We start from the raw sequence: 25,515 nt of genomic DNA, 5'->3' as shown, positions 1-25,515 counted from the left end.
CAAGCTGTTCTATCTCACCAATTTTTTCATCAGGGTGCTCAGGCACTATGGCAGCAATTTAAGTTATCACACAGCGAAGCAAAGTCAATTATTTCTTCTTGCCCTGATTGTCATATGGCTCATGTTTCACAATATTACGGCACTAATCCTAGAGGCTTACTCCCTTTGCAAGAATGGCAAACAGATGTTACAAAAATGCCTGAATTTGGCAGTCTAAAGTATGTTCATGTTAAAATTGACGCTTTTTCTCATGCCATGGTTGCTTCAGCATTGGCAGGTGAAACAGCTCGGGGTGTTATTTGTCATTTTTGCCACGCCTTTTCCATCTTAGGCGTTCCATCACATGTAAAGACAGATAATGGCCCAGCGTGTGTTTCAAAGAAATTGCAAGTGTTTTTTCGTGCCTGGGGTGTTGATCATTCCACTGGTATTCGACAGGCCAAGCAATTATTGAATGTGCTCATGGTGTGTTGAAACAACAGGTACAAAAAAAAAGGGGAAATGCAGAGGGAGTCGCCTCAAGTGAGATTAGATAAAACCGTTTATGTCTTAAACTTTCTACGTCCTTTACCTGACTTAGAATTGTCTCCTATATTCTATCATTTTTTGTCTTTGAATTCAAAACAGCCAAACTTTCAGAAAGATATTAATGGATGGGTAGAAGATTTAATCACGGGAAAGTGGACTGGCCCAGTGGAATTAGTAACATGGAGAAGAGGATATGCATGTGTTTTAACGGGAAATGGCTCTCGTTGGGTCTCTGCCCGTTGTGTTAAACCTTATTTGGAGCACACAGGAAAGGACAGGATGGGTGGTTCTACAGCGGAAGCAAAATGAGTAGGCAATTGCATTGGTTATTAGGTGGATGGAAGCATGGACCCTCAAGGAATGTGTGGTAAAGATGGTAATTCAAGACAGAGTAAAGGGAGCTATAGGCTTACCCTGAAAATACAAAATTTAAGTTAGTGGGTGTTACTTTTGCTTCTTTTCCTTGAATTCTCTTACAGAGAGGTTGGTAGTACTGAGAAATGTGTCTTGTACCATTTCCTTTTGCAGGGCACCGACAATGCCAAAAATAGGGGAATTTGATGTACCTAAGGGAGAAGTGTTGCCTTTGCAGAGGGGTTGAATTAGTAGCTGAACTCCAAACTTTGAGCAACTAGGTTAGTTGCCCATTATGATAGCAGCAACCAGTTGTAAAGTTGAGTGGATGCTACTTGGTCCTAAGTGGTGACTAGGCAGATGACTTGGTCTCTGACTCTGTGTGGGTGAAAGTTATTTGACTAGAGGTGAAGGTGTCATTCTGCTACAAATGTGTCATCTGGAAATTGCGAGGTCTGTAATGGTATTTGAAGATCTATTTTTCCTGTGCCTTGTTTGTATATGAATGTAAAGACTGTGAGGGTGTGTGTTGTGGATTGGGTAGAAGTTGGTTAGTTGTAAGAGAATGAACAATGGATCCTCTGTCTGCTTGGATTTTTGCAAGGGCCCTGCAGAAGTCCTTAGCAGTTGTTTTTGTGGGTCAAATACAAAAAGGGGGACTTGTAGGAAAGACAATTTTGTGCTGTTGCTGTAAGCCAGTGAAGGCTTCCTGAAGATAAGGAAAGCCCCATATCTCTCTGGAGGAAGGTACCAAGGCTATCAGCATGGCAACGTGAAGAAAGAGAGAAAGTTACAAGATATGGACTTTAGTTGGCTCACAGAGTGACTCGGCTCCTTTTCACCTACTGAGAACTTTGTTTCTTTTTCATGACCAATGGGCAGTGTATGTGTTTGTTAAGTAAATATAATACTCTTGTAAAGCTATAAAGGCAACCTGTTGCTTTAATAAATCTCTCTTATACAGCCTTCTGATCTGAGTCCTGGTGCTTGTGCCATGTCGTGCTCTATAGCGACACCTCATCTCCTCTTTAGGTCCTTGATCACAGCAGAGACAGGAGCCTGCATGGGGCCATTGATCACACTCTCACAATTTCTAAGCTTGTTGGTGACAGAGCCCACTGTCTCTCAGTTGTTATCGGCATTAATCATTGCAATGAAGGTGGTGTATTGAGATTGCCCCAGATTTGCCAGACTCCACAGCGTTTGCCCTGTGCACTGACCTTGTCAGGGTCATTATCATGCTGTCCATCCCTCCCAAAGAGTACCTCCAATACTGCCACTTCTCTTAGCTGTTGGATCCCTTCCTCGAGGATCTTCCAGCACATTCTATGGTGCTGCTCCTGCATTGTCTCCCTGGAGACAAACCTCTCTCTGACACTCAATAAAAGCTGCTCCCAGAGACAAAGAGACCTTAGCTCCCTTACAAAAATCTGATTCATACCTGAGTCCTGGGTCAAGGGCCCCAAATTCCTTGCCTCACCACCATCCAGTTGCAGGCCTGTACCCATAAGGTCCCAGACCTGGAGTAACCAGGTTGTATAAGCCTCACATCCCCATCTTACAATGTCTTTGTGCAGATTACAGAGACTTTTGTACATCAGGGACTCAGTGATGATCTCAACCACTGGCTCCCCTGTGGGTTGTGAGGCGCCTCCATTCTTATCCTTATCTGGGTGCTCTGATTTCATCTTAAATCTCCTTGTTTCTACAGGGTGGACTGCTCCTTGCTATGACTGCTCTTATGTTAATGTGGAACCTTATTACACTTACGACTGTCATAAAAATACCTTTCCTGGGATTTTTTCTTCTTGCAAGTATGTCAGAGAAAACCGAAAACAATAATTATCTAATTCGCTTCTGTGTTTTGCTGCCTTGGAATGTGTTTGGAGATTGTTTATCCAAAAGGTGGTTGTTTGATTGGTTTCATGCAAATTATTTTTACTTAATGACCAATCACCGTCCAGCTGTGTTGAGACTCTAGAAGGAATCACGAGTTTTTCATTATTACCTTTTAGCCTTCTGTCTGTATCCTTTTTCTATTCTTTAGTATAGTTTTAGTATAGCATTCTTTAATATAATATAATATCTTTTAATAAAATAATAAATTAGCCTTCTAAGAACATGGAGTCAGATTCATCATTTCATCCCTTCATTGGGGGACCGGAAAATACCACAGAACCTGGACCTTTGTAACATCTGTGGGTTCACTGCTGCACCATCAGACTCTCCCTCTTTGAGGCAGGGGGAGGGTTTCTCACCAGCTGGGGAAATGTGCTCCTTCAGCATCTGGCCCATCTCCTTCACCAGAGCCCCCACCCAGTCTGGGTGGGTCATTTCTGAGCTGGGCTGTGGGGCAGGGTCAGCCTCTGGGGCAGCAGCATCCCTTGTCTCTGGGGTAGGTGTCAGCGTGGTTATCCAGGTGAATCTTCCCTTATCTGTGAATGCTAAATAGAACAGGCCTATCAGCAACACCAACCACTTTATGATATCTTTAGCATTTAGAGTGGATCTGAACCCTTTGAAAACTGGTGGGGCAGACCCAAAGAGCTGGGTGAAGGGTTGGGAGAAAATTTCCTCTGGTGTAATCTCCTTACAGTGGGTACCATTATTAAAGTAACCCCAAAACCATACAGTTAGTGTGTGATAGCTCTGAATCCATGTGCCTGCCTTCCAGCAGAAGTTAAAGATCCATGAATTCCTCACCTCATTAAGCAATAAAGCAAACTGGATAACAGCCACAGCAGCCGTAGTTATGGTTAGCCTGTGTTCCAGGGATGGCCGGGGTGCTCCTGATGGGGCAGAAGGAAGAGCTCCAGGCCCTCTGTGAGGGTGATGAGGGCAGTGGGCTGTCAGCGGGGGCTGGCCGGGCGAGCTGCAGTGCCTGGGCAGGGAGCTGCAATCCCTGCCCCGGCTGCGGTGGCTTCGCTCCTTGTGTGGACCAGGGGTGGCGTGGGCAGAGCACACGGAGATTCCAGGGACATGGGTGAGGGGATTCATGGCCAGCACCTTGCAGCTGATCCCCTTGGCCCCTCCTCTCTTGTGGCCATGGCAAGGGCTGGGTGGGATGGCCCTGGCAGAAAGGTCTCCATGGATTCCTGCAGATCTGGGTTCTGACCATGGCTCTGTTCCTCTCTCTTCCAGCCCTTCAAGCCCTGAGTGAAGACAACAGCCCCTCCCACATAAGCACATTTGTTCAGGTGATGTTCGAGGGAAGAGCTGCAGAACAATTTCCATCTGCTGGCTCAGAAGAACCAGTGTCTCTTGAAGACCTCCAGATCCCTTGGAAGGTGAGACCACCTGGAGACCAGAGGAGACCAGCTGGAGCTGCAGGCACAGCTGATGATTGGCACAGCTGAGCCTGGGGAAGCTCCCATAGCTCCTGCCTTCTCCCTCCCTGTTGACAGCCCCCTCTCTCCAGCCCTCAGACCCTGCCTGTGGTAGTTGGTGTTTTACAGTTGTTTTAATACAAAAGATAGATTTCCTGTGTTAGTCAGTTACAATGGTTTCTCCCATGTACCCCATTATGTTCTCCCTAATGGTTCAGTCCTAAGTTGTTCACCACAAAGTTTTCTGCCACTTGTCTGCCCATCAGTGTGTCAACCTCCCTGCTCCTCCCCTCATTCCCTTAGAAGCCCTTGTCAATCTCAGTTGTGCTACCCCTTACTCTTGTCAGTCTCTGTAGTCACTCCCCTTGTATTCTCAAATGTTCTGTGTCAGCAATGTCTCGATGGTAGATTGCTTTGTGAGGCTTCTTGCCTCCCCTGAATGATCCTTATTGGAGTTGCTGAGTGATCTGTTCCTCCCCTAAGATCCCCTCATTGGGTGAGAGTTGTATCCACCCCTTGCATGATCCCCTCTTTAAAACTGCTAGTCGGACCCATTTGCTTTGCGACTTGCACCTGACTCCTTTTGGGAATAAATCTTCGTTGGAAACTCAGACCAGTGATCCTTCCTTGTTTCCTTTGCCTCTGATTTCTCGTGCCGTGCTCCTGCTGTGTCACCCACGCCGTAGCGATTACCGCCACCCTGGACGGTCTCGGCAGAGATCAGGGGCCGGCCACTCTCGAGTGTGCCCTCGGCCACCAAGGGTGTGCCAGCAAGAGAACCTCCATCCCGTGGCTGCAGAGCCTTTCCACACCTGCCCGTCCCCTTTCTCCCTTCCAGCTCATCCCTTTGCTTTGCCTTCCATTAATAAACAGTTTGGCTTCTTCACTTTACCTGCATCTCTGTGGAGCTGGACCGATGCAGATCCAGGGCCCTGGGACACTCAGGCCCCTCCTGCCATTCTCCTCCACGCCGTGTTTTGTGCACAGACACAGAGGAACGAGGGCAGATGAGGCTGGAAAGGTCCCTGTGCTGAAGGTCCAGTTCCACAACACTGTGGAGTTAGAGATGTTGCTGAGCACCCTGGAGCCCCTGGACTTTGGGAGAGCCAACCCGAGGATGCTCTGAACCCAGCTGTGAGGGATTCCATGGCAAGCATCCATGGAGGGCAAAGGAGCTTGGAATGCTGGAAGCTTTCAGGAGCAGCTTCCTGAAACCACGGCAGTGCTCCATCCCTGCCCTGGATCAGGAAGAGGGCAGAAGCAGAGACCATCTGGGCTTAACAGAGAGCTTTGGGTGTGCCTAAGAGCAAATGAAGCAGCAGCACGGTGCCCGAGACTCGGACACGCGACCCTGCTGGTGCCTGGAGCGCTGTCAGGCAGTGCTGGGATCCCAGGTGTGGTTCTGGTCCCCACAACCAAGGAATGGCAGCCCCAGGCTCAGACCCAGTCAGAAAGCCAACCAAGTGAGACCAGAGGGAGGGCACACTTCCAGTTTCTCTTGGGCATGGCTGCAAAAGAGCCCCTGCTGCTTCTTCCTCCGCTTGTGTTTGGGCTGTGCTGGTGGCAGAGCCAGCCAGGTTGTGCTCTGTGTTGCAAAGCCTGTTGACAGCAGGCATGAAAAGCGCTGTGTGCACAGCAGAGAGTCCTGGAAGGTGCTGGCAAGAGCGTCCTGCAGGGACAGGGCTCTGGGCTCTGGCTGGGAACAGCCTGGTTTTGCTGCTGTGAGCGCAGGCAGGAGCTGAGGCAGGTGAAGAGGCAGCAGGCAGCTTGTGTTTGTAGAGGGCCTGGGGCTGCACATCTGAACCTACCCCTGGACACACACTTGGGGGAATATGAGCTAGAGCTGGAGTGCCTGTCCTGAAAGGACCTGGAGTCATTCAGCCTTGCCAGCTTTTCTTAAGAGTGTGTTGGTGTTCCCCAGAAAAGCTACACATTTGGGGAAATGCCTTTGGAGGAAAGGGGCTTGCTTCTCAAGGAAAGTGCTTCCCAGGGAGCTCCCAGTGAGGTAGGTGCAAGTGTCCCCCTTTGGCTCTCTGTGCTCCTTTCAGTCCTTGAGGCCCCTTGCACTTGACAGAGGGGCAGGGCAAGGGGAAGGCTGTGAAGAGCAGGTTTGGCAACTGCCTGGACCTGCAGAGACCAGCCCAAGCACCTGCAGCAGGGCGTGTTCCCCCCTTTGGACAGAGGTGTGAGCAAGAACATCTCTGTCCAGCCGTGAGCCCCAAAGCTCTCTTTGAGAGCTGTGAATTAAAAGGCCTTTACACACACACTTTTCTCATCTTCCCTGTCTGCTGTGTTTCAACTCTTGGCAATGTGCATTTGCCTCCTGCTTGGTGGAAGCTGCTGTGGCCCAGGGCTGGCACAGAGCTCGGCTGTGTGGGCCAGGCAGCATGGAGAGCCTTGGCTGATCTTGGTGTGTCCCTGGCCTCACAAAAGGCTTGGAAGTTTTGCCTCCCAAGGCATCCTGCTCATTGGCTCTCCCTGTGGAGCTTGGAGAGAGCAAGGTGGGCATTTCTGGCAGCTGGGCATCAGCAGGCCTCAAAAAGGGGGCGTGTTGTGGAGCGAGCCCAGCTGAGATACCTGAGAGGAGCCCAGTGCTCCTTGCTCCCCTCTGCTGACACGTGAGCGTTTGTCTGGTTTTGGGATGGCCCTGGCTGTGTCAGGGGTGCTACGTGGACACGAGACAGCTGGTCCTGTCCTGCTGGGTCCGAGCAGTGCCTCGCAGCAGTCCTGCATCCACGTCAGGATGCTTGCCAAGAGAGGTCCTGGAAGCTGAGGCAGCTGATTTTAAGCTTGTGCAGGTGCCTACAGGTCAAGGCCAAGGGTGTTCCCTTGGGATATAGCAGTCCTGAGGGCTCTCCCTCATTCAAAGAAATCAGCAGACAAATGCATTGTCTGCCAAAAGCCCTTTTATTGACTTGGCAGGAGGGCTGGTGTCTGCACCCCACTAAAATGTGTCTCTGCCAGGTATAAATTTCAGTGGGCTGATGTAGGAATTTTATGAAAAATACCATCCATTTTTAAACTGCTGAGATGATTCGATAGGCAAGGGGTTAGAAGTACATTGTGTCAGATTCCTAGACTTAAACTGATGTCCAGGCACTGGCCAGGAGCGCTCTCGATGCCCTAAAGCAGCACAGTCTTCCTCTTCCCTGCACTGGGCCGATTCGTCACTTGCCCTTAGTTCTTCTGGCAGACTATGTCTAAAGCTTTTGTCAAGTCACTCTCATGTCAAGTTAGGCCTGCCAGGTTTTTCTTATGCTAACTGGTGCTAAGGACTTATGTCTGTCTGTGCTAAGCACTTGTTTACTAATGTGAATTGCTTGTGCTTACTTATGTCAAACCAAGGCCTTGTTGCATTGCCAAAGGTGCCTGAGGCCCCCTGCTCCTTGTGGCACCAGTTGCTTTGCTGTGGGATGTTCTGCCTCCCCGGAGAGTAAAGAGGGAGCTGGAGAAAGAGCTGGCCAGGCTGCTCTGGATCCTTTCCCAGCAGCCCTGGCTGAGTGGAGCAGTCCGAGCTGAGCGCAGAGGTGCCCATGGAACAGCCGTGCCCAGGAAGGCTCGGTGGGAAGGGTGATCCAGGAACCACAGGCCTGGCAGCCTGAGCTGCCACCGGGGAAGGCCTTGGAGCAGATCCTCCTGAGTGCCAGCCCACAGCACGTGCAGGGAACCAGGGCGTCTGCTGGAGGCTGGGAAAGCTCTGCGGAGGGACAGGGACAGCTGGGGGTCCTGGTGGGGTGTTGAGGGCTTCTGTGTGGGAGTTTGGGGTATTGGTGTTGGTGGGTGTTGGGGGAGGCGTTGTCTGGAAGGTGAGAGGTCTAGGCTGGAATTTGAGTCAGTCTGAAGGCAGCATCTGTGCTTTGGCACAGCTTTGGTTACAGAGGGCAGAAAGAATATCTGTGACTTTTATTCTTCATGGTCCTGATTCTCCTGCAGGGAACAAGAGGGGAGAGCTGTACTTTACTGGCCACTTAGATATCTGTACCAGGGGGAGGATTAGCCCTTTTGCCATCTACTCATTTGCTTGGGCTACTTTTGTAACACTGAGTGGACTTGAATTTCTTGAGAGCTTTTATTCCTTAAGAGAATTAGGATATTATCATCCCTTCATAGGAAACTGTTTGCAAACCAAAGAATGGCTTTTTGTTTGCCTCTGTGTAGTGTTATGTTCTGTAAAGTGACTCTCAGTGGATGATGTTAAGGCAAATGAGTTGCTGCTTTGAGAAGGGAAGCAAAATTCCAACTCCTCACCTTCTCAGGCTATCCCAATGAATTTGGGAAGTTTGCAACTTTTTGGAACTACTTGAGTTGAGCAATGGGAAGTAAAACTTTCCTGAACTGAGGATTCTTAAATGCCAGGTTCTTCTGTGCCTTTGCCACTAAGGTGTTTCTGTGCTGAAGGAAATGACTTCAATGAGAAAATAATTTCAGCATGGAGTAAGAGACCAAGTGCTGCCAGCAGTTGCTCCAGGTGCTGCTGCCAACAGCCCCTGCAGGAAGGAGCACAGCCCCCAATGCACGTGGGCTTTAGCTCCCTGTGGCACAGAAGCCCCCCGGGAGCACAGGTCTCTGGGGCAGGAGATGGGCACCAGCGCTGCCAGGGCTCGGGGGGTGGCAGCTCTGCTTGGGCAGGGACTCTGCCACACCTGCTGATGTCAGCGCTGCCCGGGTCCCAGGGGTCAGAGCAGCATTCGTGCCCTGGCCCACATGTTCCCTGTCCATGTCACACCCGTGGGTTTAGGATGGCCACCAGCTGGGATGTGTCCCAAGGAGGCTGTGCCAGCTTCTGTGGAAGGTCCTGTGCCCTTCCCAGCATGGCTGCATCGGCAGCCCTGGGGCTCCTTCTGCTGCCCTGAGCCCGCAGAGCAGGGCAGTGTTTGCTGATGGTTTGAGCTGTTCCTAAAGACCCTGTTGGGCTGTCTTAGACACTTGGTGTGAGTGATTTCTTCCAACCTGAGCCCCTTTGGCTGGGCTGGGGGCGGCCCCAAGGCAGGGGGCAGTGTGTGCAGGGGTCCTTTGTGACACGGTGCAGTACGGTCACCATGCCATGGAACGGGTGTCCAAGGGCCCTTTGTGACACGTGGGAAAAAGAAGCTTGCCCGGCTGCTGGGAACAGGCAATGGGGCAGAACGGGACAGAGCGGTGCCGTCAGGAGCCCCCGCACAGCGCACTCGTTCCTGTCTGACCCGCAGCCTTTCCCAGGCCTTATTCCTGCAGCTGAGCTCGAGGCCAGACCACGGGACTTGGTGACCCGTGGCCTTGCCGAGGCTTCTCTTCTGCAGCTGCTCTCGAGGGCAGAGCGTGGCACTTGGTGCCCCAGAGGCATCTCCCATCCCTGCCACCAGTGCCCTCGAGGCCCCACCACAATCCTTGACAGGAATCTCCTGTCCTTGTGGCAGGAGCCCTGGAGACCAGAGTGCAGGACTTGCTGTCCTGTAGCCTTCCTGAGGCTTCTGTCTTGAAGGTGCCTTCCAGGCACAACTGCAGGACGTGCTGACTCGGAGCTTTTCCCAGGCATCTCTCCTGCAAGTAGCCACAAATCCAGCCACTAACATGGAGCAGAGACCCCTGAGAGCACCCAAGGTGGCCTGGGGGGAACAGGAGGAAGAAGGCCCTGCAGCTGTCCCAGCACAGGAAACCAAAGAGGTGGTGCCGTTTGAGCTGCCGCAGGAGGGTGAGTGCCAGAGCTGGGCCACAGGCTTGGTGCCTGCCGCCAGCTTGGCACCTTTGCATCCCATCCCATCCCATCCCATCCCATCCCATCCCATCCCATCCCATCCCATGCAATCGCATTGCATCCCAACCCATCCCATCTCCTGGGGATGTTCCCACGGACAGAATGGAATAGGGATGAAGAAGACATGGAGCAGAGAGACCCAAGAGTGCCCAAGCTGCTCAGGGTGGAGGAGGAGGAAGAAGGCCGTGGACCTGCTCCAACACAGGAAACCAAAGAGGAGGTGACACTCGGGCTGCCACAGGAGGGTGAGTGCCAGAGCTGGGCCACAGGGTGGGTGCCTGCAGCCAGCTTGGCACCTTTGCATCCCATCCCATCCCATCCCATCCCCTGGGCCATGCCCATGGACAGGACAGAAAAGGGGCCGGGCAGACACCCCGCAGGGGCCATGCTCCATCCCCTGGGGCATCCCGGGGCTCTCCCTGCCTGGGGAGCGCAGGGTTGGGCTGTGTTCTCCAGCCTCTCCCGCAGCCCCTCAGCTCTGGCTGTGCTCGCTCTTTGCCAGGTGCAGCCCTGGAGCGCACACAAGAGCAGGAGCCCGCCCGTGGCCTCTTCCGCAGAACAGCGCAGGTACCTGCAGCCATCCCCACCTGGGCTGGGCCTGCTGGCACCGCGCTTGGAGCATTCCCTGTAACATCCCTGGCTTCTTGCCCTTCTCCTACAGCTGCTTTGCAAATTCACGAGGAGAATTAGGGAGGAAGAGACCAGCACCATGGACAGTGGGCTCAGAGCCTATTCGCACATCTTCAAAACTAAGACCAGTGCTGCTCTGCTGGATATGCTGGTAGAGGAGGGCTTTTCCAGCCCAAAGCAAGTAAGCAGCCTGTGGCCAGGCTTTGATCCTCCCAGGAATTGCTTGCTCTCCCAAGCCATGCCTGCTGGTCACTGGAACTCTTGGAGGCCATGGCAGCGTGGTGGCAAGGGAAGCACTTGTCTGGAGAAGCTGGGCACATTCCTCCCTCTGGCCGCTTTCCAAGTGTCCCCGTGCCTTGTCCAGGTGCCCGCCCTGGTCAGGTACATCCACCAGTGGCTCCAGGCCAATCAGTTTGCTGAGCACAGGCTGAACAGGAGCCTGCTGGATCTGACAGAAGCACAGCCCGCTGACGTAGTTGTGACGCTCCTGCGTGTGGCCCCGTCCTGTGACAGGTATGGGGCCCACCTGCCCAGAGCGCTCAGGGCTCCCCAGCCCATCAGCCTCTACAGCCTGGCCCAGGTGTCCGAGCAACAGAGAGTTCCAGGGCCCTCTGGCTGCTCCCTTTGCCAGCCCTGGCACGTCAGGCCTCGAGCCTGCTGCCATGCTCCCTCGCTGCCCCTCAGGGTCCTGTCCCCACAGGCCTGGGCTGCCTGGGTGCTGCTGGCCAGTGGCAGTGGGCAGAGGCAGAGCTGGCAGCCAGCTCAGGTCCCCACTGCTGCCCAGGCCCCTGTACTGTGTCTGAGACCCACCTGAGACAGAGCTCTAACCCCACAGAGCTGCTTTCACCATGTGGAAGAGCATCATGTGCTCGCCCAGGACTGCAGAGGCAACGCTGCTGATCCTCCTGCATGTGCTGGGCAGCTGGCCCAAGCACAGCACATGCACCTCCGATGGGGACAAAACGGGTGTCTTTGTCCTGGCTGTGAGTTTCTCTAAGTGGCCTTTGCTGGCCCCAAGGCTGCCTCTCCAGCAGCTCTCCATCCCCGTTCCCCCACTGCATCTCCCTGCTGCAGGCGCTGGGCTGAAACCTGCCCCAGGGGCAGCTCCAGGCCCAGCAGGCCCCGTGCTCCCCCTGCCAAGGTCTCTCCGGGCCTCTCCCTGCCAAGCTCAGGCCCTGCCACACGGACACCTGGGCACTGAGCGCTGTCTCGGGGCGCTTTGTCCTTTGCAGGCAACCGTGGTGATGTGGAAGATCCTCCAGGTGCCCTGTGTCCCACATATGGTGACGGTCTATTTCCCCCGCCTCTTTGTGCATCTGCTCTTCCAAGTGTTCCTCAGCACTCTGGATATGCCAGAGGAGGTCGATGCCTTCTGGAAGGGATGCCAGGAGGAATACGGCCTTGCCACCAGCCCCAACAGGTGCTCCATCCCACTCCTCCTGTCCCTGCCATGTCCCTGGCCAGGAGCCAGCACTCCCAGCGTCACCTGGCCTTTGCTGTGCACGCAGGTTTGCAGTGCAGACCCTGAAGTCCCTGCTCTGCCGCATGCAGCACGAGGATGTGGTGGTGGCAATTGAACGCAAACATGGCTGGGACACGCTGTTGTGTGCTGACACCCACCACTATGCCGTGGCTCTGCTGGCCAGGTGAGAGCCCCTTCTCCCCACAGCCTCTGACATTTGTGCTCCGGGCCCAGGGAGCTCCACAAAGTCCCCGAGTCATGGGCCAGAGGGCCTTGTCACCGAAGGATGGCCAAGCAGACTGGAAAAGGCTGGCAGAGGAGGCTGCCCAGCAGGAGCTGCCTCCCAAATAGCCCAGGGCCCCTTGCAGGATGCTGGCGAAAGAGCAGAGCTCTGTGCGTCAGTGCTGGCAGAGCTTTGTCCCCCTGGCCCACAGGCTTGGCTCCTTTTTCTCCTGCCAGGGAGATGTGCTGTGTCTCCATCCCCTTGTGCTCCCGCATCGCTCGCTACCTGCTGCGGCTGCTCAGCACACAGGAGCCACGCTGGGAGCTGCCCGCCCTGGCCTTCCTTGTGGAGGTGAGCCTGATGGCCAGCGCTGCCTGGCTGAGCTGCCTCCCAGCTCTCTGCCGTCTGGGAGCCGCAGCTGCCTGGGACGGTGCCCGCGCCCTGTGCTGCTGCCCAGGCCCAGGCCTGTGCTGCTCTAGGCTCCTGCCGGCCGGCTCCCCTGTCACTGCCCTGTGCCTTTCAGGTCCTCCAGTTCCTGGACTTGAGTCAACGTGGTGCTAACAGAGTCCTGCAAATCTTGTCAAGGCAGCTGCAGAGCGAGTGCAGAGAGAGGTGTCGCCTGGCGCTCAGGGCCCTTCTCGAGCTCATTGAGGAGCCCTTCATGGTGAGAAGGGGGCAGCGGCTGAGGCTGAGCTGGGCAATGCAGTCGCTTGGGCTTGGCAGGGCTTTGGGTGCTGGGGCAGCTGCTCCCAGCTCTCCTGCCTCCCAGTTCAGCTGCCCTAGTGCTTGGGGACAGGCCTTTGGCCTCTGGGCCCTGCGGCAGCAGGATGGCATTTCACAAACTTGTCTTCCACACAGACCAAAAAAATGTGGAGCCTGACTGAAAGTCTTGTGCAGTTCCTGTGGGACGCAGATGGAGAGATAGTTTTCATGACAGTCATGCTACTGAGCTTTATTATCTTGGACAATGACACACTGATGCCTGGCCCCATCACACTGCAGCTGCTTGAGGCGCTCCTGCCACTCTTTGACCACGTAAGGCTCACTGCCCCCAGCCACGGCCACTGGCTGCTGCCCGCACACTGTGTCCTGTGCATTTGCAGGCCTGCGCCAAGCTGAGCCCCGTGCAGCCGCAATGCTGAGGTCTTTTTTTCTTGCTTCCATACAGAACAATTGGCAGGTGCAGCTGCTTTCCATCCTGCTCTTCCGAACATTGGTGACTCTTCCAGAAAGGGAAAATGAAAAAAAGGCCCTGAAGACACCCCTGCGCCAGAGCCTGCTGCCCCTCTTCTTCCACTGCCATGATGGCAATCAGCTTGTGGCACAGGTGAGGACTCGTGGGCTGCTGCTGTCCCCCTGGAAGGGGGGCTCGGCTGCCTCCTGGCCTGGCACCTGCCGGGCTGCAGCCTCCTGCAGGCCTTGGCACAGGGACGCGGGTCCTGCGCCCTGGGCTGTGGGGCCATCTCCGCATCTCTGCTGCTCTCCAGGCTTCTCAGGAATCGCTGCTTTGTGTGGCCGAGTTCCTGAAGAGGAAGGATCTTGAAAGACTGCTGAAGAGCCAGAATCTGTGGAAGTTGAGCGAGTGCCTGGTAAGGACGGCCTGGAAGCCCCAGCCTCAGCCCAGAGAAGCCCCCTGAGGGAGGTGCACAGAGTGTGGGGTTGGCAGCTGTGCCCCTGCCCGCTGCTGCAGCCAGAGGCCTTGCAGGCTCTTCTCCAGGCTCCCAAGGGCCCGAGCAGGGGGCCGATGGAGCCCCGGCCCGGCGGGGCTGCAGGGCGGGCCGGCACCATGGCTCCCCGGGCAGCAGCCGGCCCCCTCTGCCCCCTCCCCTCGGGAGCCCTTGGCCAGCGGCTGCTGGCCGCGCCTCAGGGCTGTGTGCCCAGGGGAGGCCGGGGCCGGGCGTAGGCAGCGCCCGGCCCAGGGGCTGAGCCTGCGCCAAGCCTTCCCTCCTGCCGCTCTCTCCAGCTGGCAGAGGACAGCAGCAGAGCGGCCGAGCACCTGCGCCAAGCCCTGCGCTACCTGCAGAGCCCACAGGAGTCCCTGCGAGCGGCGGCCATCAGGTTCATGGGTGAGCCACGAGCCCGGGCTCCCTCCGAGGCCCGGCCCGCCGCAGCTCGGCCCCAGCCCCGCCTGCTGCCCCAGCAACGCCAGCCGGGCCCGGCGCCGTGGAGCCCCGGCTGGCCTGGGCATTGCTGCTGCCGCCCTCTGGCAGCCGTGCCCTGGGGCGGCAGCGTGTGCCAAGGGCCGGGCTGAGCCCTGCCGGGCCAGCAGCCTGTGTGGCCACAGCGCCGGCAGCGCCACTGGCAGGGAGCTGTGCCGCTGGCTCCCTCACAGGCTCTGTGTTCACAGGGATGGCCGCGCGGCACCTGAGGGGGAAGAAGGAAGAGCTCCGGCTCATCTACAATGGTGAGTGAGGCCAGCGGGGGCTGCCGGGGGAGCTGCAAGCCCTGCCCTGGTTGCTGAGGGCTCTGCTCCCTGTGCGCACCAGGGCCGGCGTGGGCAGAGCACACAGAGATTTCAGGGCCACTCGGGGCATTCGTGGCCAGCAGCTTCAGGCTGGTCCCCTTGGTCCCTGCTCCCTCCTGGCCATGGCTAGAGCCGGCTGCCATGGCCGTGCCAGGGCGCTCTCCTTGGCTCCCCGCAGATGCGGCATCTGACCATGGCTCTGTCCCTCTCTCTTTCAGCCCTTCAACACCTGACAGAGGACACCAGCAGTGCCATGTCAGACGTGGCACTTGCAACATTGCATGTCCTCCAGGCACTGCAGAGTGAGCCATATTCCGTCTTCCAGAGGCTGCAAGATCAGCTCCGCAGGGCATGGAGGACTCGGCCTCGTCTCTCGGTGCTCGGCTGGCTGCGCTGCTGCAGCTCTGCAGAGAGCTGATGCCAGAGGCTCTGTCTGCTGGGAACACCTGAGCCAGGGGGAATTTTCCATTTCTTTCAGATTGTTCTTTTCTTCTTTCTGGTTGTTCTTTAGTATATCAATATAGAGTTTGTTAGAATACACAGACTCCCAGGAGCTTTCTTCTGCTACCCAGGCTCTGCAGGGCTTAGGGGAAAAGGGGGACAAGGGTGCCTGGGCTCGGAGAGCTGCCCAGGCGTGCAGTGTTGCAGGGAAAATGGCCAGAAACCCCTTGGCCTTTGATGGTTCTGTGGAAGCTTTTGTGCTGGTGACAGAGCGGCTGGGCAGGGGCCGGAGCTGTAGGGATCCCTGTGAGAGCGGTGCCTGGAGATGGCCACAAGCCCTGTGCCAGGCAGGAAGCACCCTCTGTGTCCTCCTGCCCGTGTGCTGCTGGCTGGATTGCTGAGGGCTCCCGGCTGCCTCTGGATGGGGCTCCTCTAGAGCTGCTGTGGGGCTGCGGCGCTGCTGCCGGGCAGCTGGGCCGGGCTGGTGCAGCCCCTGAGGGGCTGGGGCCATGAAGGGATGAGGGGCTGGGAAGCCCTGACAGGACCCGGCAGTGGGAAGGCACGAGGGGGATGTGTGAGGGAGTGGGTGGCTGTAACGTTGGCTGGAGGGGGAGTGGGTTGGAGACAGAGAGAGCACTCACCCCGATGTTCATGTGGCAAACAGAGAGCGTTTATTCTCAAGCCCTTCCTTCTAAAGGGCCTTTGAGAAACCCAGTCTGGATAATTTCATTGCTCTGATCTCTATGCCTTGTCAGATTCTGGCCAGTGAAATGCTGCAGCCCTGGGAGAGATGTGACTGGGCGAGGCCCCTGGCAGTCAAACCAGGCCTGGTACATTCACACAGCACGAGCCAGCCTGCACTGTGACACACGGCAACAGAGTGCAAGGCACAGCTCCGGGTGCTCCCCAGGAACCTCAGCTCTGGGAGCACTGTCTGCCCCAAGCTCCAGGGGCTGCAGTGGGAGCCCGGCTGGCCTCTGCCCTGGGGCCATCCTGCAGGGACAGCTGGACACAGGGAGCATTCCCTTGCCACAAACAGCCAAGCCAGGGCTGCAGGGCAGCTGCGGCAGCCCGGACTGCACTGTTGTGTGCTGTGCTCTGGGGCTGGGGCTCCCCACCCAGGGCACAGGGCTGGTGTGCCACAGAAGACACAGAAGCTTCTGCTTCAGCCTAACTGAGGTGGGTGCGTGGGCTGGGAAGAGTGGGGAGGCTCAAGGGGATTCACAGAGCTCATCCTGCTGCAAGGACAAGGAAAAGGGAGAGGGAGTTCAGCAGTGAGGAGAGCTGAGGGCTGGAGAGCAGCTCTGAATGACACTAAAATCCCACTGGACCTCTGAGACATTGCTGCTCCTCAGGCAGTGACAGGATGAGTCCCTAAACCTGGGGCTCTGCCTTCCTCATGGTGAGGGGCACCAAGGAAGGCAACAGTGTGATGGAGACTGCAATGGGCTGGGAACTCACATGGGGAAAAGAGGGAGCAGTTGGGAAGTAAAAGGCAGGTGGAGGAGAGAACAGTTCAGAGAAGGGCTGAGCTACAACTTGAGCAAGATGAAAAATGTCATTTGGGGTCATCCCAGATTAATTTCACTTCAGAAGTTACTGAACAAGTTTATTTTCTGGGGGGTGTCATGTTTTCCCTTGGAGGTGTACACTCTGCAAACTTGGGCTGTTCTGCCAAAATGCTCAAGCAAGTCTGTGCTGCAGGTCACACCATTTCTTCTTTGGCTGATTCCGGCCCGGTGCTGAGCTCCAGCAGAGCCCTGGCAGAGCCCAGAGCAGCCTCAGCAGCCGCAGAGCCCGGCTGCAAGGAGAGAAAGCAGAAAGCGCCCATCAGCTGAAGGCTCCTGTGCCCTTGTCCCAGCCGCCCGCGGTGCCTAGGCCATGCTGGCCGTGCTCAGAGCGGTGCCCAGAGCTGCCCATCCCTGCAGCCTTTGGCACAGAGCAGGAGGGCAGGACATGTGCCCAGCCTGCAGCCAGCCAGGGCACATCCAGCCCTCAGCAGCTGCCCAGAGCAGGATGCTCCTGTGCTAGCTGCCATCTCCCAAAAGCTCTGATCCCACCCTGCCAAGCAGACGGGGACCCACCTCACGCCATCCCCCGCTGGAAGAAAAGCTGCTCCCAAGCGATGTCCTCAGCCTTCTCCAAGGGCTCGGCCCATCCACGCTGCAGCTGCTCCCAAGCACTTCCCCATCCAGACTGGAGCCCACCTGGAACGCTTCCTCTAGGAAAACAAACAAAAAATTATTGACAATAGATTACAGACAAAAGGGGAAACAAGTACCAAGGTCAAAAATCTTATCTCTACCAGGGGCTTGAGGAAGGCCCAACGCCTGCATGCCAGGGAAAAACCCACCCCCGGGTGAGGGAAGCCCAGGCTTTCTCCCTTCCCCCTGCACTGCCCCCCATAATAACAGTGACCCCAAAGCAAACAAGGGCAGTGGAGCAGCCCAAGCCCTTCCTTGCCTGCACAGCAAAGCAGCCCCTGCACAGCTTCTGGAGTCCCACCTCTGCTCCCACCATGGGGCTTTGTTTGTGTCGGGCTGGCTGCCCCAGCCCCAGCCCCAGCCCGGAGCACGGTGGCTGCTGGGGGCTGTTGGCAGGGCCAGGAGCCCACTCCCATTTTGTACCCACCCCAGCCCATGCCCCAGCCCTGCCAAAAGCAGCTGGGCAGCGGCTGAAGGATCAGCTTCACCCGCCCCAGCAAAGGGGGAACCTTTGGTTCCTGGCCAGGCTGTGCAATGCCCAAATCTGGGAGCATCCCCCTGCGTGTGGACTCATCTGCAAATTCCCTGTGGAGCCTGGCTTTGGAGAAGGTGCCACAATCAATGTCCAGCATCTTCAGCTGGTCAGTGGCCAGGTCCAGGAAGAGGTTGTCATCCTTGATGTCGTCCTTGCTGTCTCCAGCAGCAGCAGCCCCACCTGGTACAGCTTCTCCAGGGGCTCCTTCTCCTTCCCTGGGCTGAGACCAGGCTCTCAGGGCTCTGCCCAGGGCCCCAGCTGTCAGGGAACCAGGACAAGCAAAACCAGCTCAGATGGCAGCCACCAGTGCTGGGCAGAGCAGCTCAGCTCCAGCACAAGGGCTGCGTGTTCCCATCTGATGAGCCCTGGGCAGTGACACAGGACAGACAAAAAGTCTGGGTTCCTTTGCTACTCATTGCCAAGGCATGTGTGGGGCTGTAACTTACCAGGGCCCTGCATCAAAGTGTGCCTGTGGCTCTCTCCCTTCTTCTAGGGCAGATGAATATCCTGCATCCCAGGATGACAGAGCAGCTCTTCCAATGAGGGCCTTTCCAAGTCCAGCATGGATAAACACCGCCTGATCAGATCTTGGCACTCTGGGCACAGAAACCAGAAACCGCCGGGCAGCTGGAGAAGGGTCTTGTTGGCTTTGTCCCACTATTCCTGTGGCCAGGCCATGCTGGATGTGCTCAGAGCTGGGCCTAAACTTTCCCATCAATTCCCTGTTTTGGAGGAGAGCAGGAGAGCAGGACATGTGCCACCTCCTCAGCAGCTCCCAGAGCGGGATGGCCACGAGCCCGCTGCTGTCTCCCAGCACTGGGATTCCCCCCGTGGCCAGAGATGAGGATCCACCTTGAGAGAGCCCTTGTGGCAGCAAGAGCTGATGGTCCCAGCTGATGTTCTGGCCCCTCCTGAAAGGGTGCTCCCCACAGACCATCTGGTGCAGCAGGATGCCCAGGGACCAGATGGTAGCTGGCCTGCCATAGTACCAGCCAAAGTGGCTCCATTCCGGGGGGCTGTATGACCGTGTTCCTATGGAATAGAGATGGAGTTCATCAGGGGGATGCTGCTGTTCCCAGAGCCTGGCCCCAGCATCCCTGGGCGTGCTGGGGCTGCTCCAGTGGCACACGGGGTGACCCACTGCCCTCTCGCCAGCGCCTGGGACTTGTGCACAGACTTGGGGTTGGGAAAGAAGCCACTGGTGCTGGAAGAGGGCAGCGAAAGCCCTGGCAAGGCCCGACCATAATAAGGAAGGACCCACTCAGTGCTGGGAAAAACCATGCCATCATTATCCCTGCCTGCATTGCCCCAAAAAACATTATCAACCCAAAACAGACCAGGTGAGTGGAGCAGTCCAAGCCCTTTCTCACCTGCACACCAAACCGGCTGGGGCTCACGTTCTACCCCCCCTCTCTGCTACCCCACCCACAGGTGTTTTTGTTGGGCTGTCCCAGCCCCAGCCCCAGTTCTGGGCAGAGTGGTGGGCAAAAGCTGCCAGCAGGGCTGGAAGCTGGCTCCCCACTCAGCCCTGCTCAAAAGCAACTCAGTTGCTCAAAAGCAACTCAGCTGAAGACTCAGTGCCATGAAGGCCTGCAAAAGGGAGAATCCCTGCTGCCACACCCAGCTTGGGCTGTGAGATGTTGGGCCTTGAGATACTGGGACCAGGAGCACACCCCTGCATGGGCTCACCTGCAAAGTGAGTGTAGGCTGTGTCTTGCTGGTAGGTGTCGCAGCCAAAGTCAATCAATTTGGCCTGCCCGGTGTGCAGGTCAAGCAGGATGTTCTCTGGTTTGATGTCCCTGTGCAGGACCCCGCAGCTGGTGCAGTGCCGCACGGGCTCCAGCACTGGCGGAACAGCTCCCGCACCACCTCCTCGGGCAGGAACCCACTTGCCCCAATGAAATGCTGCAGGTCCTGACACAGCTCCGGGCGCTCCAACACCATCAAGATGTCGTTGGGGAGCTCAAGGCACTCCAGCAGCTGGACCACACCAGGGAAGCCAGTGGACACTTTGGCCAGGGGCGCGCTGGTGCCGTCGGGCTGCGGGAGGAGCACGATGCCCTCAGTGGGGCCAATGCCGTGCCGGGGCTCGGGGAGCCCTCAGCCGGCCCGGGATGCTCTGCGCCCTGCGCTGGCCCCACGCCCGCTCTCCCTCGGGGTGTCCGGGCGGCTTCCACCTTGCCGGGCCTCGGCTCATCCCCGCCCAGCAGCCCCGGCTGCTGCCGCTGGCCCCGCTCACTCACCAGCTCACCCCAGTGCTAGACGCGCTTCCGTGGCACCCTTTTGATGGCCACCTGCAAGCCAAGGGCAGCAGCAGGCTCAGCTCGCCACCCGCCCTTCCCAGACCCATCCTCCGCCCTGCCCAGCCCCATCCTCCTGTGCCCACCTCCTCCTCATCCGCCCCCTCCTCCTGTGGCCGCCGCTGGCCCCGCCGCTCACCGGGGCACCGTCCGAGAGCCGTGTGGCCGCGAAGATGCTGCCGAAGCCGCCGCGCCCCAGCAGCGAGCCCAGCCTGTCCTGCTCCTTCAGGCCCTGCTGCAACTTCCCTGCCAGCGGGACGCGGCTCTCAGTGCTCGGCCCGGGGCCGGCAAGGGCCCCCGAGCACCCCTCAAGCACCCCGGGCTGGCCATGCCCAGGTGTTCGCTCCCGGGAATGGGACAGTGGCGGCTCAGGGCCGGAGGCTGCGCTGCCGAGCAGCAGAGCTCGGGCCGGGCAAGCCGCAGCGGAGGCGGCGGGAGCGGCCGAGCCGCCTGTGTCCTCCACGGGCCCCGGAAGGAGCCGGGGCCAGGGCCAGGGCCGGGCTCGGGCCAGGCGGAGCCAAGGGAGGCGATGCCACCCCAGCCCCAGGCACTGATGCCCACCCAGCAGCGCCACCGCCAGCACGGCCAGAGCCGGCCGGAGGCGAGACCGCGGCAGGACGCCCGGGGCCGGGCACGGGGCAGCCCCGCCCGGGGCTGGGGGCGGGCCGGGGGCATGGCCTGGCCAGGCATGGGGAGAGAGAGACTGGGAGAGGAGGGGACATTGGGAAAGGGAGAGCGGGAGAGGGTGCAGGACTGCGGGAGAGGGAGAGGCGAAGCGAGAGGGAGTCGATAAAGTCGCTGCTTTCGCTGCTTTCGCTGCCGCTGCTGCCGCTGCAACTGAAGCTCTGGGGCCGTTTGTCCCCGTGTCCGTTTGTCCACTGCCCGCTCACCCCCGCGTCGAGCCCCGCGCTCCCCGGGAGCAGCCCCTGAGCCTGTCCAAACATGGGAACTTTGCCCTGTTCAGCCAAGACCCAGAGTCTGGACTCCTGCACAGCGGCACAGGAATCCCCTTGGTTGCTGCTGTGCATTGTCCCTGCTGAGTGTCCAACACTATCGGAGCGCATTCCCTGAATGCAGAATTTTTACCTGAACCAAGCACTGCACTTATCTCTCCAGCATTGCCTTCCAAAAAAAAAAAAAAAAAGCAGAGGAAGGCAAACTGTGTATAGCTCATGGGATTTGACAGTGTCTAAAACATGTCAAGTCATGGATCTTAGAGGTGAGATCCATTTGGAATTAATGGGATGGAGAAATAATGCAAAGGGGAGCATAAAAATAAACAGAGAAAACATCTTGGTTTGTTTCTTTCTGTTTTCATTTCATTTCCTAAAAACTGTTCCAGTTCTTCCAGAATCTTGTCCACAGTCCTGTTTGCTCTTTCCAAGAACCCTTCCTGGAAAACCAGGTGCAGCTTCTGTCACAAGATGTGCCGCCAGCTGCAGCTTCTCTTGGCTTTCCACACCGTGCATGCAGCATGACTCCTGCAGCAAAGCAGGACAAATGTTTGAAGAACTTTACAGCTTGTTCTTTCTTTTCCTTTTGGGCTGGGCAGTTGTGCCATTGGTGAGGTTTTCATTGTTACTGTTCTACCCTAAGAAAACATGATGGGCTACCAGGAATTGTTAGGGAATGCAAGCCTGACTGAATGCAGAGAAAGAATCTCCAGAGCCTGCAGCCAGAAATGGAGAGCTGTGTGATAATCATTCCAACACCCCCATGGACATCTTCAAAGTGATGTAGGACATGAAAATGGGCTGACAGAGGGAGTTTGTTTCAGTGTTCAGTTCAGATGCTTCTACATCTCCTGCATTGATATAAATCACGAGTACAGTCAGTTCATGAAAGGCAGCAGAACAAGCTGGACCTCTGAGGAGATGACTGAAAGAATCTGAAAAGAAGAAATGCTGGGAATGACTTAGTGAGCTTTGCCTGTACAAAGGATCATTTTTCCTAATAATTTCCAATCCATTCCTTCTGCTTTTGTCCTTCCTATCAAGGCCATTTTCATCCCAGATTCCCCATGATATGGCAACCCTGAGCTTGTGGAAGTGGCTGAAAGATGCCCTGTTCCTCTGCAGGGACGCTGAGGCTGAAGCAGGAGCCTGAGCCCTCTCTGGGGCAGCCTCCTCCAAGCTGGAATTTGTGCCGTACTGGGAGAGGAGGAGGAGGGGGAGAGCGCTGGCGCTGTGTGGCAGGAGCAGGAGGTTTGGGCCGCAGGACATTCTGTCTGCGCCGCTGCCCCGCAATGGGCGGCCGTGCCCGGGGCTCTGGGCCTGGCCCCACGTGCGCTGAGCTCCCGACACTGCGGGAGCTCCCCGGGCTGGGCTCAGCTTCCCACTGGGCCTGGGCAGCAGGCTGGGCTCCAGCTGGGACCAGCAGCAGCTGGAAATACCTCTGGGCATCTCCATTTGCTGCTGCTGCTTGGAAGAAACAAAAGAGGGAGTCAAGAAGTTCTGGTTTCTCTTTCTCCTGGTGGATTTTTTCATTTGATTTGACACTTGAGAGGCAATTTCTGTGATGGCCTCTGGCAGTTGATTCTATTTCAGCAGCAGCAGTAGGGCTGTGTTTGAGCACTGCAAATGTGGCCTGTGTGGCTGCTTTAATTCTCCTTGACTTTGTGCTCAGGAACTTGAGAGCATTTCAAGATCTGCTAATCATGATGCCTGTGACCAAAAGCCTGAGTTCACCAATTCCCAGCCAGGGGCTATGAACAAATCACCAACAGGATGGGACTGCTGAGGAACGTGTCTCGAGCTGTTTATTTTCCAGCATCAGTCTCATTACATGGTTATGAAAATTGGATGATGCCAGCAGCTCGTGTCCTCGGCAGCAGACAAAGAACTCAATGTTACAACTTACTTTAAAATTTTTTTTACCAATCCCACAAAGCAAAAGCATATTGACAGTAGTTCTATCCAACCACGATAAGCACAGGTACCTTTGGTTAAAATAATGCTTGCTTATTTTGAATACAATAACTGCTTGTAAGCCTTAAAACACAATGCACAGAGCTCACGCTTAGAACTTCCTAATATCTCGTTAGATATACTTTTCTGTAGCTTAGGGAGTTATTCTACCAAGCGTTAATAGAAAAACCATTTTTCTATTTGTCCTTACTTTCTACTTCTAATATAACTTTTCTGCTGACAAATCTTATGGCTACTACTTAGCACTAATCGCAGTTCTGATGTCTCTGAGGACTGTCTTTTGCAGCTTTCTCAAACCCCTCTGATTTTAAGGATTCCTAAATTCACTGTCATGAAAGCACTCTGGGTAGCGCTGATCAAAAAGGGGAATTGCAGTTTTACAGATAAATTTCAAGTGGCAAGCAGAAGAGGGGCAAGAGCAGCCAGCTTCTCCAGTTCCCAAAGGCAAAGGCAGCAGCAGCCTCCTGCTGTCAGCTCAGGGTGAGTAAAACAGTGCTGAAAACAGCGCTGGAACCCGATCCTTTCTTCCTCTGAGTGCTGGCTCAGGGCAGCACAGGCAGGCCCTGAGGAGTCAGGGCTGTGTGTGGGTGATTGCTGCTCTAGTCCAGAATTGAGCTGGAAAAAGCCCTTGGGAGCCGAGGCAGGAGCAGGTGGGAAGGGGCCGGCGCTGCTGCTGCTCCTGGCCGGGAGCCCCGGCTGGGCCGGGCCGGCGCCCCCTGCGCTGCGGCTGCTGCTGCTGCCAGAGCCGGGCGGGACTCGGGGACAGGGAACGGACACGGGGGGACAGCAAAGGCCTGGCGGCTGCAGGGATGGTGGCGCTCGGGCCAGCGCCAGCACAGAGCTTCAGCCCGCAGTTAACCCCGAGGGAAACGCTGGGGAAAGGCTCCATTTCAGCCTTTCTGCACTCGTGGCTGTGAAGGGACCGAAATAAAAGGAGAACAAGCAGGGCCTGACCCCTTCTCCTTTGGGAGGAGCCGCAGGCCTGGGGCTGTGAGGGGACATGAGGGTTATAGTTTGTGGTGAGGAGCCAATCACCGACAAGTGAGTCCAAATGAAATGTAATTTATTAATTGACAGAGCAAATAATAATAGGCAAATTACAGGGCTGGGTCCAGCCGGGGAGTCTCCGCTCCACCAACGGCTCACACCCACCCAGCTGTTCAGGCCTCTCTTTTATCTATCGTGGTTGTGTATTTTCTGGTGTTTTCTGCGTCTGCGCCGTTAGTTTCTAGGGGGTCTTTTTCTGCCTTTTGGTGGTCGTTTGGAGGAAGGCTCCCATCCTGTCTCTCAGAGTTTTGATGACCCTGCAATAGCCTTTACCATATATAGGCGTGTGGCTGCAGTTACATATTGCATATTCAGCTTTTCAAAATATTAGCTTGTGACAGACATATTGTGGTTTAAGCCTTATGACATATTGCAACATATTAACTGTTATATTTATGTTGGGCTTTTCATCAGCTTTCCTTTTGATGAACAAACTTGAGAAATTAACCTATTACAGGGAGGAGCCCGGGCCTGGGGCTGTGAGGGGCTGTGAGGGGCCATGGGGGGCTGTGAGGGGGCTGAGAGAGGCTGTGAGGGGCCATGGGGGGCTCTGAGAGGCCATGAAGGGCCGTTGGGGACCTTGAGGTAGAGAAGGGTCTCTGAGAGGCTGTGGGAGGCCAGGCAACTCATGGAACCAAGGGTCACTTATGACACTGTGGAACCAAGGAGACTTGTTTGCAGTATGGAAACTTACGGAGTCAAAAGTCCATAATGACATTCTGGGGCCTCATGGAACCATGGAGACCATTATGACACCTCAGGACCCACTGGAACCAAGGGGACATTGTGACACTGCAGGGCCTCGTTTAACCAAGGGCTCATTGCAGCACAGCAGGGCCTCATGGAATCAAGGGGATCATAGTGGGGCTCCATGAGACCACGGGGACATTCTGACTCTGTGGAACCAAGGAGACCATTGTGACACTACAGGGCTGCATGGAACTGTGAACTGATGTGACAGTGAGGGGCCAATGGAATCAAGAAGCCATTCTGTACTTCAGGGCTTCATGGAGCCCAGGTGCCATTGTGGCACTGCAGGGCCTCATGGAATCCTGGAGACCATTATGGCACTTTGAGGCCTTGTTGAGTCAAGGGGCTCTGCAGGGCCTTGTGGAACCAAGGAGCTCTTTGTGACACTGCAGGGCCTCATGGAAGCAAGGGGCCAGTGTGATACAGCCAAACCTTTAGGAACCAAGTGTCCATTGTGATCCTGGTGAGCCCAATAGGACAAAAAGGCCATTGTCAGACACTGCAAGGCCTCATGGAAGCAAGGGGCCATTGTGGTATTGCTGGGCCTTGTGGACAAAGATCTGTTGTGATACTACAGGGCCTCATGGAAC

At 56.2% G+C, this 25,515-nt stretch overlaps 1 pseudogene; it reads right to left on the bottom strand.

Moving 5' to 3' along the window:
* Nucleotides 1-18,390: 18,390 nt before the first annotated feature.
* Nucleotides 18,391-20,891, bottom strand: LOC118701360 (serine/threonine-protein kinase pim-1-like; annotated as a pseudogene).
* Between the last annotated feature and the right edge of the window lie 4,624 nt (nucleotides 20,892-25,515).

Source organism: Molothrus ater, unplaced genomic scaffold, assembly GCF_012460135.2.
Source record: "Molothrus ater isolate BHLD 08-10-18 breed brown headed cowbird unplaced genomic scaffold, BPBGC_Mater_1.1 matUn_MA604, whole genome shotgun sequence".
NCBI classification, from domain to species: domain Eukaryota; kingdom Metazoa; phylum Chordata; class Aves; order Passeriformes; family Icteridae; genus Molothrus; species Molothrus ater.
This window is presented reverse-complemented; position numbering and strand designations above follow the sequence as displayed.